Here is a 14,190-nt window from a genome sequence, read left to right as displayed (position 1 = left end):
TTTTTTCAGTGAACCAAAAATATTTGTTCTCTTCTGTACCCTTTCATGCGTGTCTTTCTCTAATCTTCGTCCTTTCTGACTACAAGAATGCATTCACATTCTCTATTTCCTGACCATCCAGCCTTACTGTGCAATCTATTACTCCGTTTCTCTTAGAAATCATAACTTTAGCCCAGGGTACATTCACTTTTAGGGTATCGTTTCTTGCATGCTCTCCCAAGCTGGTTAAACAAGTCTTGCTAATCCCATTCATCTTCACTTAGCAATACAGTATCATCAGCAAACAGTAGAGGCAGTTTCCATACCCAACCTTCTCTCACAATAGAGACTCCAGCACTTACTACCGTACTCTACCTTTCAACTCATTTATAACGCCATCTATATATAGGCTATACTGGGACATGACATCCCTGTTTCAGTCCAACATTTGAATCAAAGAGCTCTCTAGTTCACTCTCCACAAGCACTGCAGCGCCAGTGCCCCCATGCATGCTCTGACATCTCTAGGTCTATGAAGACAGGATGCAACTTCTTGCCCTTCTCTTTGATCCTTTTCCACTTTACTGCTTACAAAAGGTATCTGATTTAGGTAACCCCTTCTCATCTTATAACTTTCTTGTTCTTCCCAAACAAACTCTTTGGTTGTCTCCCAAACTATATTGACATGAACCCTATTATATATCATTCCTAACACACTGAGAAGACAAATACCCCCGTGATTGCCACACACTTCTCTTTCCTTTGTATCGGAGAACTGTTATGCTTGACTTCCAATCATCCGGAACCCTACTTTCCCCTCAGACCAGTCTGCACATCCGCCATATTCTACCATAATCTCTCCTCTGCACTGCAACATTTTGCCAGACACTCTGGGGGAGGCGGTGGCTCAATCGGTAGAGAGGTGGCCTGCAGTCCTACCGGACCCAGGTTCAAATCCATGCTGGGACAGGGAACAGTTTAAGGATTTGACTTTCATAAAAGCAGACTTTACCGATCTACCAGAAGACCCGCCGACATGTCGTAAGAATACCCCCACTAATACCAATTCACAAGTCCTGCATGAGACAGCCCTAGTCTGTATTCAATATGGATGGTGGGTGTTAGCGCCGAAGTGGTGACATGTGGAGGTGTATGGTATGTAGGAGGACTACTGGGCCTTGAGAGCAGGCTGCGAAGCCTATGCCCAGAGTCGGACACATAAAAAAACAAACAAACACACAAACCGGGAGTTTCATCTCTTCTCGTCTCTCCTCATTTTCCAGCCATTCCTCAACCTCTGATATTTGTAATCCTTTCATTCTCTATTTTCAACAATTCCCTGAAATATTCTCTCCATTTACTCACTTTCTTTCACCATCAACAATGTGACATTTTTGTCTTTCATCCATTACTACTTCCCTTATAATCCTGTCTTGCTCTTTTGACCTTCCAAAATAGACTCTTACAGTCCCTCCAATTTTTTACACTCATATTTCAGCTCGTCTACTTTTTTCTTACCCTCCTTCCTAGTCTCTTCACCTCTCTCCTCATCTCAGCATACAGCACTCTTTCCCGTCTCTCCACATCTCCACTCCTCTACTTCCCATTCATTCATTATATGCTTTCTTCTCTTCCACAGCTCGTTCTACCTTCTCATTCCACCAAGCTGTTCCATTCATCCATTTATATCTCCTCTTCAAGCCACACACTACGTTAAATATTGCACACATTTCCTCTGTGAATATCTTACACACGTCTTCCACCTCCCTCGTCTGTTCCAAATCATATCTTCCCATTCGTCCCTTCACTTCAGTCTTGCATTCAGATGTTTTTTTTTTTTTTGTAAATCCTCCTGCAGCCTTTCTATACTCTTTGCAGGAACTGCATCCTCTTGCCTTCCTCAACCTTTGTACATTCATTGCCTTTGAATCTCAGATACTACTGTATCATGATTATTTAGTTCACTCCTCCAACCTCTGTACACTCTCTTGTCAAGCACAAATTTTCACGTTCGGTCATCCACACACACACACACACACACACACACACACACACACACACACGACCAGTTATTTTCCTACATTCGTCCAACACCATTTCTTTCCTCCTTAACACTCGCCATGTATACTTGTGGATCATCTTGTGCCTGAGGATGGTTTTGGTTGTTCCTAAGCCTATCCCTGCACAAACGTCCATCAGAGCTACTATCCACTTCAGTGGGAACAATGTACTCACCATCCACCCCGTTCTTTTTTCTTTCTTTCTTTCTTTCTCAGTAATTAGTCGCTTTTTCCAATTAGAAACACTCTCACATCGCTCAAACTCTCCCAAGATCCTCACCCCCCCTCTCTCTCTCTCTCTCTCTCACACACACACACACACACACACACACACACACACACACACACACACACAGTCAGTTTCAGAAGTACTGATGTCATCATACACCCTCACGTGTCGTGCTGAGATGTCCATAATAAAACATGCTTGGACCGTCTTACTCAGAACAGGTATAATGATATTTGTACGGGAGCTTTTTTTACTTATTGGCGATTATATTATATATCAGTTATGACTGCTATTTACGAAAGGAGATCAATTATAATATACTAACAAAATATAAGCATTCAAATAGTTTTCAGCCCCAAATGGGTTTCAAACTCGGACGGTGGCCATACCACTTCTTTACTACTTAACCATCACCTCCCCTGTGTAAGGGAACAATTACTTGCGTTTTTATCTCCTGAATACGATGACGTATCAGTTCAATTTAGTCTTGCCACCTCCAACAAACTATTTTGGTCAACTTTGTAGGGATCTATATTAGTGAAGAAGTTGGGCAATGGCTGTGTCAGATCAGACCCCTTCAGCTGGAAAAATCTCTCCTAAGCTGAATAGAATCATTTAACAGCAGCCACACTAAACTATGAATTACGTCCGCGGGTTAAAGGATTAGTATTGTTTACTGTTCATGGGAAAGTGACGCTGAATATGAAGGATTATGACTAACGTTAAATGGTTCTTGGTTCTTGGTGTTGAGTTAGGGCTTTCACTTCCAAGGGAGCCGGAGGAGCCCGTTTAGTGGCTTATGAAGCAGAGGTCTTAGCTAGATGCGATGCAGTTGCCTGGACTTCCGTAAGAAGACACACACCAGGCTAATGACTTGATGCCTTAGGGGATGGCTCAGACACACACCTCCGAGGAGTACTGGCAGGGTGAAGTCTCGCACACCTAAGATAGACAGACGATCCCTCGATTCTGTGCACATGGAGTGAAACCTTTGACAGTGCAGCAGAAAGTGAGCTATTGTTTCCTCTTGATCCCTTCACCACTGGCAGTAAGGGTCCAGTGCCAGGCATAGGCGGTGGAGAAAGGACGCCAGACCATCGTGTCCAGTGTGCAGTCTGGTGAGTGCCACAACCAAGGTATGAGAGGTTGTACGGGCCCAAGGGTGAAAAGAGGAGTCCATGCGGTAAGCCCCTAAGGTGAAGGAGGGGAGATCTGCTGCCAAATCTGAGTCCCAGGCCTTTCCACTAGCAACGTCAGAAGCCTGCTACAGGCTGCCTCTTGAAGTGGGAGAGCCTCCACAGCTGCTGAGGTCAAAGCCAGCCTTGCAACCCTGTCGACAATCTCATTGCCCCTGATGCCCACATGAGATGGTATCCACTGAAGGTGAAGTACCCAATTCCCCTGAGAAGTTGTATGAGCAAGGTCTGGATCCCATAGAGGAGATGTCTCGTTGTATGTGCCTTGGGGGCACAATAAGGTCCAGTGCTGCCAGACAGTCAGTATATATGACCACCTTCTGGGGTTGGAGATGTGCTCTGATGAAGGCCAAGGCCTTGAAGATGGCAAAACGTTCTGATGTGACACTGTCATGGAGTGCCTCCAAGTACCATGTTTGACAGAGTGAGAGTTCCAGTAGGTAGATTGTTGCGGCGGATGCTGCGGGTGTCGCAGTGTGTAAACCGTCAGTAAACACTTCAAAGTATCCTGCATACATTGTGTCCGACAGCTCACTGTATAGTGCTGGTGCAAGATGTCCATCATGAGATTTGTCAAAAGTCTCCATTTGGCAGAATGATACAAGAGGCAAGGAGTCCCTCCAAGGTGGTGTCAGGGCCACTGGGGGGAGGGGCTGACGGTATGGTGGTGGCAGCGAGAGGGACCTGTATGCCCAGAGAGCCCTGAACAAGAGTGGATGGCGGAACCTCACAGGCCAAGCAGTGTGAGACAAAGAGGCACCCACCTCCTCGAAGGGCACTGGAAGCGGGTGGTGGCAGGAGGAGTGTTGGATGGCCTGGTTGCGACAGCAAACCAGCTTTGACCTGGTGACATGTCCTGTAGAGGAGAGATACCACTCTCTGCCTGCAAGGACAACACGGAGGAAGAACAAAATGCGCCTAGGGCAATGTGTAGTGCAGCGTGTTGTATTGGATCAAGTTTTCACAGCTGAGTGGAGGATGCTGAGCTGTAAACTGAGCACCAGTAGTTGATCCTTCCCAAGTTGGCAGTGTAGTAGCCTAGACGAAGGACGTGGCTGGCAAACCATTTTGACCCCGTTATGCCCTTCATGATGTCTAGCCTCTTGGCGCAGGATGTTCGCAGGTATTCTATGTGGTGACGTCACATAAGGATTGACCAGTCCAGATGGAGTCCCAAAATGGTGTGTGTACAGACAACAGGTGGAGATTTCGTGCCTACCCTGACAGCTGAGATGGCATGCAGCACAAGATGAAGGCCATCAAGGCACACTTTGACATACCAATCTCCAGACCCCATTGGTGAACTCAATCCTTTAGAGTTGAGATGGCCACCTGAAGTCTCCTCTGTGCATTTTCCATGGTGATGTCCTGGCTAATGATAGTCGTGTCGTCTTCATACAACAATGTGGAGATGTCAGGAAAGTTGGGCAGGTCTGACATCAAGACATTGAAAAGCAAGGGGGTGAGGACCCAGCCCTGAGGCACTCCCCTGTGGATGGGACGTGGAGAGGAAATATCCCTGCCAACAGATACAACATAACTCCTGCCTGCAAGACTGTCAGCAAACCACGCCAACACCGAACCAGAGACCCCAAGGCAGGAGAGCTTATACAGAATGCCAGTATGTGACAATGAATCGAAGGCCCCCTTGATCTCCATGAAAAGGGCCACCATATATTGCCCCTTGCGGTATGTGTTGTGGATCAGGTATTCCAGCTGGCAGAGTATGTTCAAGGTGCCCTGGCATGGACAAAAATCACACTGTTCCTCCAGAAGAAGGGATCTAGATTCCAGCCACCAAGATAGACGATGAGCCACCATCCTCTCCAGAAGTTTCCCTACGCATGAGATGAGGGCAATTGGCCTTTACGAGGATGGCATGGTTGGGTCTTTGCCTGGCTTGATAAAAGGCAGTAGCATCGAGCTATTCCATTCCGCTGGGAATATCCCCTGGCTCCAGCTGCAGTGATAAATGTTCAGGAGGCAATCCTGCAGGTTGGTGTCAGACGCTGAAGGAATTCATTTGCCACAGAGTCCGGGCCCGCCACCCTGCCAGGCCAGAGGACAGTCAAGGCGGAGGCGAGTTCTGAGGCAGTGAAAAGTCTGCCTAGACCAGCAGTGGCAGGGGAAGAGATGCTTCATTGTATTGCCTCCTCATACACCGCGGATGAGGGCAAAGCAAATGGGTGGCCGAACTGGGTATGGAAGAATGATGCCAGATTGTCGGCCTTGGACAGGTCATCAAGGAGGCAAGCCCATCCCTGCAGAGTGGATATGAGTAGGTGGTGGGGCATCCTGCCATGGCCCGTAGGAATCTCCAAGCACAAGTTGTGGAGTTGGAGAAGGAAAGGCTGGTGCAGAAGGAGGTCCAGGCTTGCCGTTCTGCCAACTTGATGGTTCTGGAGCAGATGGCATTGATCTGACAGTGCTCGAGCCCCAGTTCTTCACAAAGGTTGCGATTCCACATGTGCCAGACTCGATGACGGACCCTGACTACAGCTGCACATTCTTCTGACCACCAGGGAACTCCCGCTCGGTGTACACACCGACGAGCTGAACACTGAAAAATTCTGCCCTCCGCCTCAACCAAGAGATCTGCAAAATCCAAAGCCAACAGTGGAGGGAAGCCCCAGCTGCCTGGAAAACAGGAAGCTAGTTCTGCCTGGAACGTGTCCCATTCGTCTCCCACCAGCTTCCATCTGGGGTGACATTCTCCTGACAGCAATGTGGAAAGGCCGGGGTAAGCATAGAAGACTGGTAGATGGTCGCTGCCCATATAGGGACCCACCTCGACAGCTGGAAACTGGAGGGCTGTGTCTCCAAGACAGAGGTCCAAGACTGATGGTCGTCCGGGATGGGGGTCATACTGGGTGTACAGGCGTCAGGCCAGGAGGTGTGAGGAGGCCGATGCATAGGGAGTTCAAGAGCACCTGGAAAAGCAATGATCCTGAAGCATTACTGATGATCAGTGAAGGATCCCAGAGGAAATGATGGGTGTTGAAGTCCATCAAGATGAAGGCAGGGGCTGGCGGCTGGTGAGAGTAATGCACAAATACCTCCCATGTCACATCCTGCCATGTGTTGTAACATAATAGCACTGACGCCCATCCAGATCTTAGAGCAACCCTAACCGCCAAGACTCCATCAGGCCACTGGGATATTGGGAAAGAGGCAAACTCACACTCTGGGACGTCTCCCGGACAGCCACTAATAGGCCCCCACCCTGCCCCCAAAGGTGGCCCGACCTATAAACTATGAAACCCCCCAGGATGAGGTGGATGCAGGGTTGTAGCCAGGTCTCACACACCCCCACCACATTCAGTCCCTTTTCAGCCACTAAAATTTTAAAATCCTGTGTCTTATGGACTAGTGAACGAGAATTCCACAGCAGGATTCTCAAACCAACTGTACCCCCTATGATGCTGATAATATCAGGGACAATAGCTGAAACCAAAGGAGGGAACAGATTTCCATGAAGGACCTCCCCTGTCGATGTAATTCCAGTACCTCAGAGGGAAGTGTTATGAATGAGTTCCCAGAACCAAGGCCATAAATCACTGGAGGACAGAGGCTCCAGGTTCTGCTGGTGTCCTGGATGGCTAGTGAAGTTTCTGTTGGCCCAACGATGGTGGCGGGGCAGGGGTGGGGCCAGAGGGGCACTGTCAGGAGGTACCAACATTTCCAAGGGCAGCCACATCCAGATCCTGCAAAGACACCCCCTGGGCCTGAGGGCTGGCAGTGCGGCAAAGGCTGTGATGAGCATTGTGGGGGCATGATGTGCCTTATTAACGGTGGTGTTGGCGTGGATGATGACCTCTGCACTCGATATGGGGTGAGTGGAGACTCCCAGTTCATCAGTTGGTCCTTGATTCTCCTCCAGAACATCATCAGCAAGGACCACATAGCAGTTTGAAGCTACCCAGTTGGCATATGTTTTACCTTTCTGAATGAGGGCACTGCAGGGAGCCTGTGAAGGTGTCGGTTGACCTGACCCACGGGGAGTCAGTGGCTTATGGGACACAGTGTGTATTTCACAAAGGCACTTGTTGATGTCCACGGAGTTGGCACCTGCCTTCCTCATGGTCATGTATACATCACTGGCATTCCTGAAGATAGGGCACTCCCACAAATAAAGTACCTGGGGTCTCTGGTACATTATGGACTCTCCTCTGATCCTGCTTTAAAGGGGTGGTAACCACTACACATTGAGCACCCAACCTTGTTCTGACATGTAAGTCTTGTTTGGCCAAACAGATGACAGTTATGGCAGTGTAATATAGGGCGGGTGTACTCACCAACTGGGAATGACATGTACCCAAGGAAGACCCTGGAAGGAAGTGGACCACACTAGACTAGTCTTACCCACTGCAAATGGTGAGAAGCACCAGGGGCCAGAAAGTGAGCTGGAATCATTGCAACCTCCAGAAGTTGAGAGGAATGGTTGTCTGCAGGGTGCAGCCTCTCTGCTATCACTGTGACGTCCAGTTCTGTGGATATCGGCCCAATCTTGCCCACGTTGACTGCATCACCAGGCTCATAGCTGGCACGCCTGCACACCACAGCCCAAGGGCAAAAGTTCACCATTTCCTTGGGCTGTTGCTGGGGCTTGGTCAAGTTGGCTGAAAGGATGGCAAAGGACAGGCACAAACCGTCCTCCAGCGGCTTGGTGGATCCCTCCACAATGTATTTAGCAAAGGATGATGTGCTGAGGGCGTCTATCACCCTCTGTGAGTGACAAAACACCCTGGATGGGTCCTGAGTCTGCACGAAGTATATCTCCCTTGGCTGCATTTCTACACCATCCCCTGGAACTTGTCCACCTTCAGTGACGGTCGTGGACAGTGGCAACGTCCTCCTGGACTTCTCAGTCGACCTTAAAGTCTCCTCCTCATCCGAGGTTGACTGATGGTGGGGTCTTTTCCCACCCTACCAGGCAGTGTCCATATCTTCTCCTCCACTCTCCTCCGTCATTATTCACCACTACGCACACACCTCCCCTCCATTCAACAAATACTGGTACACTCCACTTCGTACACCGCACTCTATGATGAATTATTACAGCACCGTCACTCCGGGCAACGAGTCCAGTTCTCAACGTCCGTTCACTATGGCGGTCGGTCGAGCTCTCCTAACGTTAAGTAATGAGAGCAGAGGTCGTCTCACAGTTTAAACACAACAGTTTCACGTTGTATAAGTGAAATTAATATCTTCAGTGAAAAAAAAAAATCATTTGTCAACTACATTGATACAAAAAGCCTGAGAGAATGCCAGGTCAGTATTTGCAGACATCTAAACGAAAGGATGCTGCTGCTGGGCCGCCAGCCCCGCCAGTGTTTAATTATCGAGCAAAATCAAGTATATATGCAATGAGTGCTACAACCAACAATGACTCTGGAACACCGTGGCTATTTTTCTGCGGTATTTACTAATTTTGTTTTATCTCGGGGAAATTACACAGCAGTTCTCGTTAAAAGAAAGCAGGGAACTGCAAATGTGTATCAAGTCATCAGTTGTTGTCAGTCATAATGGAACACCTATGAGTATGAAATGTGGTTAGCCTACATGCCACAACACGGAAAGCAGTTAACAACTTAGTAAGACAAACAGTCTTACTTTCACCAAATTTTTAAAATACGATTGTCAAAATCGGGTACAGTAACTTGCCTTTCCCATTTCCAGCTTAGTTTTAATCTCAACTAATTGATAACACACTGGAATCAGGACACCACCAGGGCGATCTCTTGTAATGGCAAGATTAATTAAGGTATATCAAACTCGTCCAAAATTTTTATCATTAGTTGAATAAAAAGTCTAAAGACAGCAAAGACTATAGCAGACAAACTTCAAGAAAGTATTGGATTGAAGGAACTGAGTACCATCTAACAAAATCTAGGAATTCAAAGAAAACTTGGTAGGTGCTGACTCTTAATCCACAACGTAGATTTATAGCTGGTTTTGGAGAATTTTAGGAGCGAATTAAACATGGAAAACTAGTGAAAACAAGGAGCACTCACAGGGTGCTGCACCCGCCACCACCAACTGGACACATCGGTCGAATTTTGACCGTACCTATGACTTTGACTTTCAGTTTTCTCGAAATTGAACTCATGCTACTTTCTCCCTCACTTTCTCATTCATTTTTCCAGTTTCTTCTCTCTAATTCAACCCTTTTAATATTCCATCCTCTCGTGGACTACATTTCATTCTCATTTAATCACCACTTTTTCCGTCTACTTCCCTCACTTTTTTTTCTCTCTCTCCTAATCATACCTCTTCTGTCTGTTTTCCATCCTCCCACACCCACTTTTCTTTCTTTCTCTCCAATTCATCCCGCTTAGCACTTTCCACCTTCACTCTTCATTTATTTTCATCCTTAGCCTCCCTGTCTGTCTGTCTCTCTCTCTCTCTCTCGCTCTCTGTCTGTCTGTCTGTCTGTCTGTCTGTCTCTCTCTCTCTCTCTCTCTCTCTCTCTCTCTCTCTCTCTCTCTCTCTCTCTCTCTCTCTCTCTCTCAGTCTTCTCACTAGATCTTCCTATATTACCTCCCCCCCACTCCCTCCCCTCATAGATCCCACTTTGCCTTATCCTTATCATTCATGCCCTCTCATTCCGTCCCATCCTCCCTCTTTTTCTCCCTCTCCACTCCCTCTTTTCCCTTCCCTTCCACCCACTCACGTTCCTCCCTCCCCCCCTCTCTTAATTTAAAGGGGAGGAGGAAAGGCTGGGTGGGGTGTGGGTGGGTTGGGGGTCATGCCACTCCTATTGCTATCATATAGGCTTAATTGCCGCTATCATGGTAATTAAAGTAAGTTATAAATTTTGTTAATGGGCATTTTTATAGTAAACTGTGAGCTGCGTATTATTAATAATGTTACCCGGGGAGTGATGGCGGTCAAAATAGGCTAATAATGATGAAGGTATTGTTGCGCTGATTACCATAAAAATTATGTGGAAATTAATAGGAAGGGAAGTACTAGAACATGATTATATACGGTAATAATGAATGCGTTATTTCATGTTGATGATGATGATGATGGTAATCGTATTTAAATAGCCTAAATAAATAAATAAATAAATAATAATAATAATAATAATAATAATAATAATAACGGTAATAATAATAATAATGATGATAATAATAATAATAATAATAAAAAAATACCTGGATTCATACCCCTTGTAATTCCTGACGGCCCAGACTCCTGATTCATTGTGTGTGAGGGATTATGGCAGACCCAGGACCAGTTAGCTCCTTTTACCTTGTTCTTATTGTTCCTCTGTATTTATGCTTTGCCTCTTGTGCATTGGAAATAACGTAATCCGTTAATCGGATGACCAGGATTTACCGTCTTAAAAATTCCATGGTTTTACCTTCTACGCAGAAAACGAACATTGTTATAGTAAAAGCAATAATAATAATAATAATAATAATAATAATTATAATGATAATAGAAATAAGGACAACTAGAACAATGTAAAATTGTCCAAGGACAATTTTAATAAAGAATTATTTCACACAGTCATTGCCTGCTAGAAGCCAAGATATAAGGGACCTTGAGCTCAAGGGCACTGATCTTGTGCATGTCACCGTAGGTCACCACGGACTCTAATTCCAGCACGTTTGATGGCTCTGGCTTTATTTAATCTTTCATGGAAAAGTAGGTGAATATCCGGAAAAGTCCCAGTCTTTGATCCGAGGCGATCTCAGAATAATCAACCGACTGGAGCCATACTCCCTTCGGCAATGCGTCCGCCTTAAGGTTATATTGCAGTAAAATTTAACCCTGCCAGGTTAAGTGGTTTCTGAGATAGCATCTCACAATCCGTTTTGTCACATTCTGAATAATATCCGGTGAAAAGGTTGATGGATTGCCTTCATACATATATATATATATATATATATATATATATATATATATATATATATATATATATATATATATATATATTAATGCAAAGAAGAAGGAATGAAAGGAGAGAAGCCAATAACACTGTTCCCCCAAGAAAAAACAAAGACAAGATAACATAGAGCCAAATTCAAGGTCTGTTAATTTCGGAATGCTCGGACACACTGCTTTTGAAAGATTGGAGGACATAGGCAGTAGGATATATAGACATATGAAGAAAGTTCCAGAGCTGACCTTTTGCTTAAATGGAGGACTGGGTATAAAGGTTAACTCTTGCATTAGATAGTTGGACTGAAAAGAGATGAGAGTTTGTTGCTAGATGGGTGCTATGTACCCGCTGTAGTGGTGGAAGGATGCAAGCAGACGAATCACAGGAGCAGTGACCACTGAAGTATGGTAGCCATAGAAAAAAGATAAAGATGCAACAGTGCGGTGAAGAGACAGAGGTTGGAGAGTCAGTAAGAGGAGGAGAGTTAATGAAACGAAAAGCTTCTTACTCCACCTTGTTGAGACGAGCTGCTTGTTGGGAGCCTCCCCACACATAAGAGTTGTACTCTACACAGGGGTGAATAAAACCCATGTAAATAGTCAAGAACTGTGCAGTAATAAAGAAGGTACGGAATCAGCTCAGCACACTTAATTAGATATTACAAGTGAGGTAATAAGGATCATTCCAAGATAAATCCCGAGAGAATGAAACCTCAAAGTATGTTTAAAAATCATGTGGGACTGGGCTGGAAATTGTTAAACATTGAAGGATAATCCGGCGGAAGATTTTGACGGGTTGAAAGATGTAGGAACTGAGTTTCTGGAGCATTAAAAACAAGATTACTTTTACCCCAATCAGAGATATGAACCAAGTTAGACATTAGGTGCACCAAAGCCTCCTCTTTTGTTTATTGAAGTAACTGCTGAGATGAATGCTGTGAGAATCGAATGGAAGGATGATGGGTGGAGTCATCAGCATATGAGTGGATAAGGTTAGATATACAGCATACATGGTTACTGATGAGTAGAAGGAAGAGCTGGTGATAGGACAGAACCCTGAGGAACACCACTATTTATAGCTAGGATAGGATCTGTGGCCATCTACAACAGCAGCTATAGAACGACAAGAAGGAGGCTAGAGATGAGGTCACAGAAAGAAGGATAGAAAATGTAAGAGGACAATTTGGAAACAAAAGATTTATGCTAGACTTGACCAAAGGCCTTTGAGATGCCAAGTGCAATGGCAAAGCTTTCGCGAAAGTCCAGAAAGACAGGAGTCTAAAAGGTAGGTGAGAAGATCGCCAGTGGAGTGTCCGTGGCAGAACCCATACGGTACTAACAACTGGAGCGGAGTTTGTGATAGGAAATGTGTTTTATTTATTTATTTATTTTTTTAAAAGAATATATTCAGAAACAGGATTTTTAAGCAACTGGGCGATAGTTAGAGGGCTGGGAATCACCCTTCTTTGGAACAGGCTGGAAGAGAACAAACTTCCAGCAAAAAGGAGGGGTAAAAGTTAACAAAGACGAACTGGTTTGCCTAGGCAGGGTGTAAGTACAGAAGCATAGTTCTTGAGGACAACGGAGGGACCCTTTCAGGCCCATATGCCTTGTTAATATTGAGGCCAGTAATGAGAGATAATATATCAACTGAAGAAATTATAATGCAGGCTTGGAGGATGTCAGAGGGAAATGATGGAAGAACAGCACCAGAATCGTCTAAGGTGGAATTGGAGGAGAAAGCCTGACTCATAAGTTCTACTTTATCAGTAGAAGACACAGTTACACAGCCACCAGAGTGGAAAAGAGGAGGGAAGGAGGATGAAGTAAAATTGTTAGGAAGGTTTTTGGCAAGGTGCCAGAAGGAGTGGGAGGAATTCCAGTTGGAGAGTTCAGAGCATTTAGTATGAATGAAATTATTGTTAGCAGAGCAAAGAACAAATTTAATGCGATTCCGGGCAGAAATAGAAAAGAGATATGATTCAGGGATGGGTTGGCTCCAGTACATTTTGCAAGCCCTTTATTTGTTGTGGACAGCATTAAAACAAGCATGATTAGAACACGTGTTTCATTTTTTTATTAGTCACAGGATATGGGAAAGGAACGTATGCTTCCATGCCCAAAAGAATAACCTCTGTAACGTGCAAGGCACACTCAGATGGCTGTCAGTCATGGAACCAATAATCATTCTAGGGAAAATCAAAGAAGTTCTGCTGGGGCCTCTTAGTTAGCGGCTTCAAAATGCCGCACTTGCCACTTCTGGGGAGGATCCACAGGCCTTGCTGGAGCAATAGAACAGGCTAAGATGATCAGGTTGTGATCGGAGGAGCCCAACAGAGAGAATATTCAGTGTAAGCAAAGGGATCAGTTGTAAGGAGGAAGTCAAGAACGTTGGAACTCTCTCCAAGGTAGTCAGGGATACGGGTAAGGTTCTTTATAAGTTGCTTTAGGTCTTTAAGGAGAGAAAAGATGTAGGCTTATTCACCAGGTGCATCGGTGAAAGGAGAGGAGAGCCAAAGGTGGTGGTGAATACTGAAATCTAGAATGGAGATTTCAGGGTAAGAAGTTGATACGATGTGTTCCACCTTAGAAGTAAGGTAGTCGAGGAATTTTTCATAGTCAGTAGAATTAAGGAATTAGTAAGTAGCACAAATATATTTTGCCAGGGAATGACAGGATAGCCATGGCCAGAGAGTGGAGAATTCAGAAAATTCAAGTTCAGGAACACGAGAGCAAGATATGTTGTTGCATACAGATACACAACAGTACCTTTGGTTTTGAAATGAGCATAGAGAAAGTATGAGGATGCAAAGAAGGATTTGTTATCCATTTTC

Source organism: Coenobita brevimanus, chromosome 92, assembly GCF_032717465.1.
Source record: "Coenobita brevimanus isolate Jiangsu-jjx chromosome 92, ASM3271746v2, whole genome shotgun sequence".
Taxonomy (NCBI): Eukaryota; Metazoa; Arthropoda; class Malacostraca; order Decapoda; family Coenobitidae; genus Coenobita; species Coenobita brevimanus.
Note: the sequence above shows the minus strand (reverse complement) of the source record.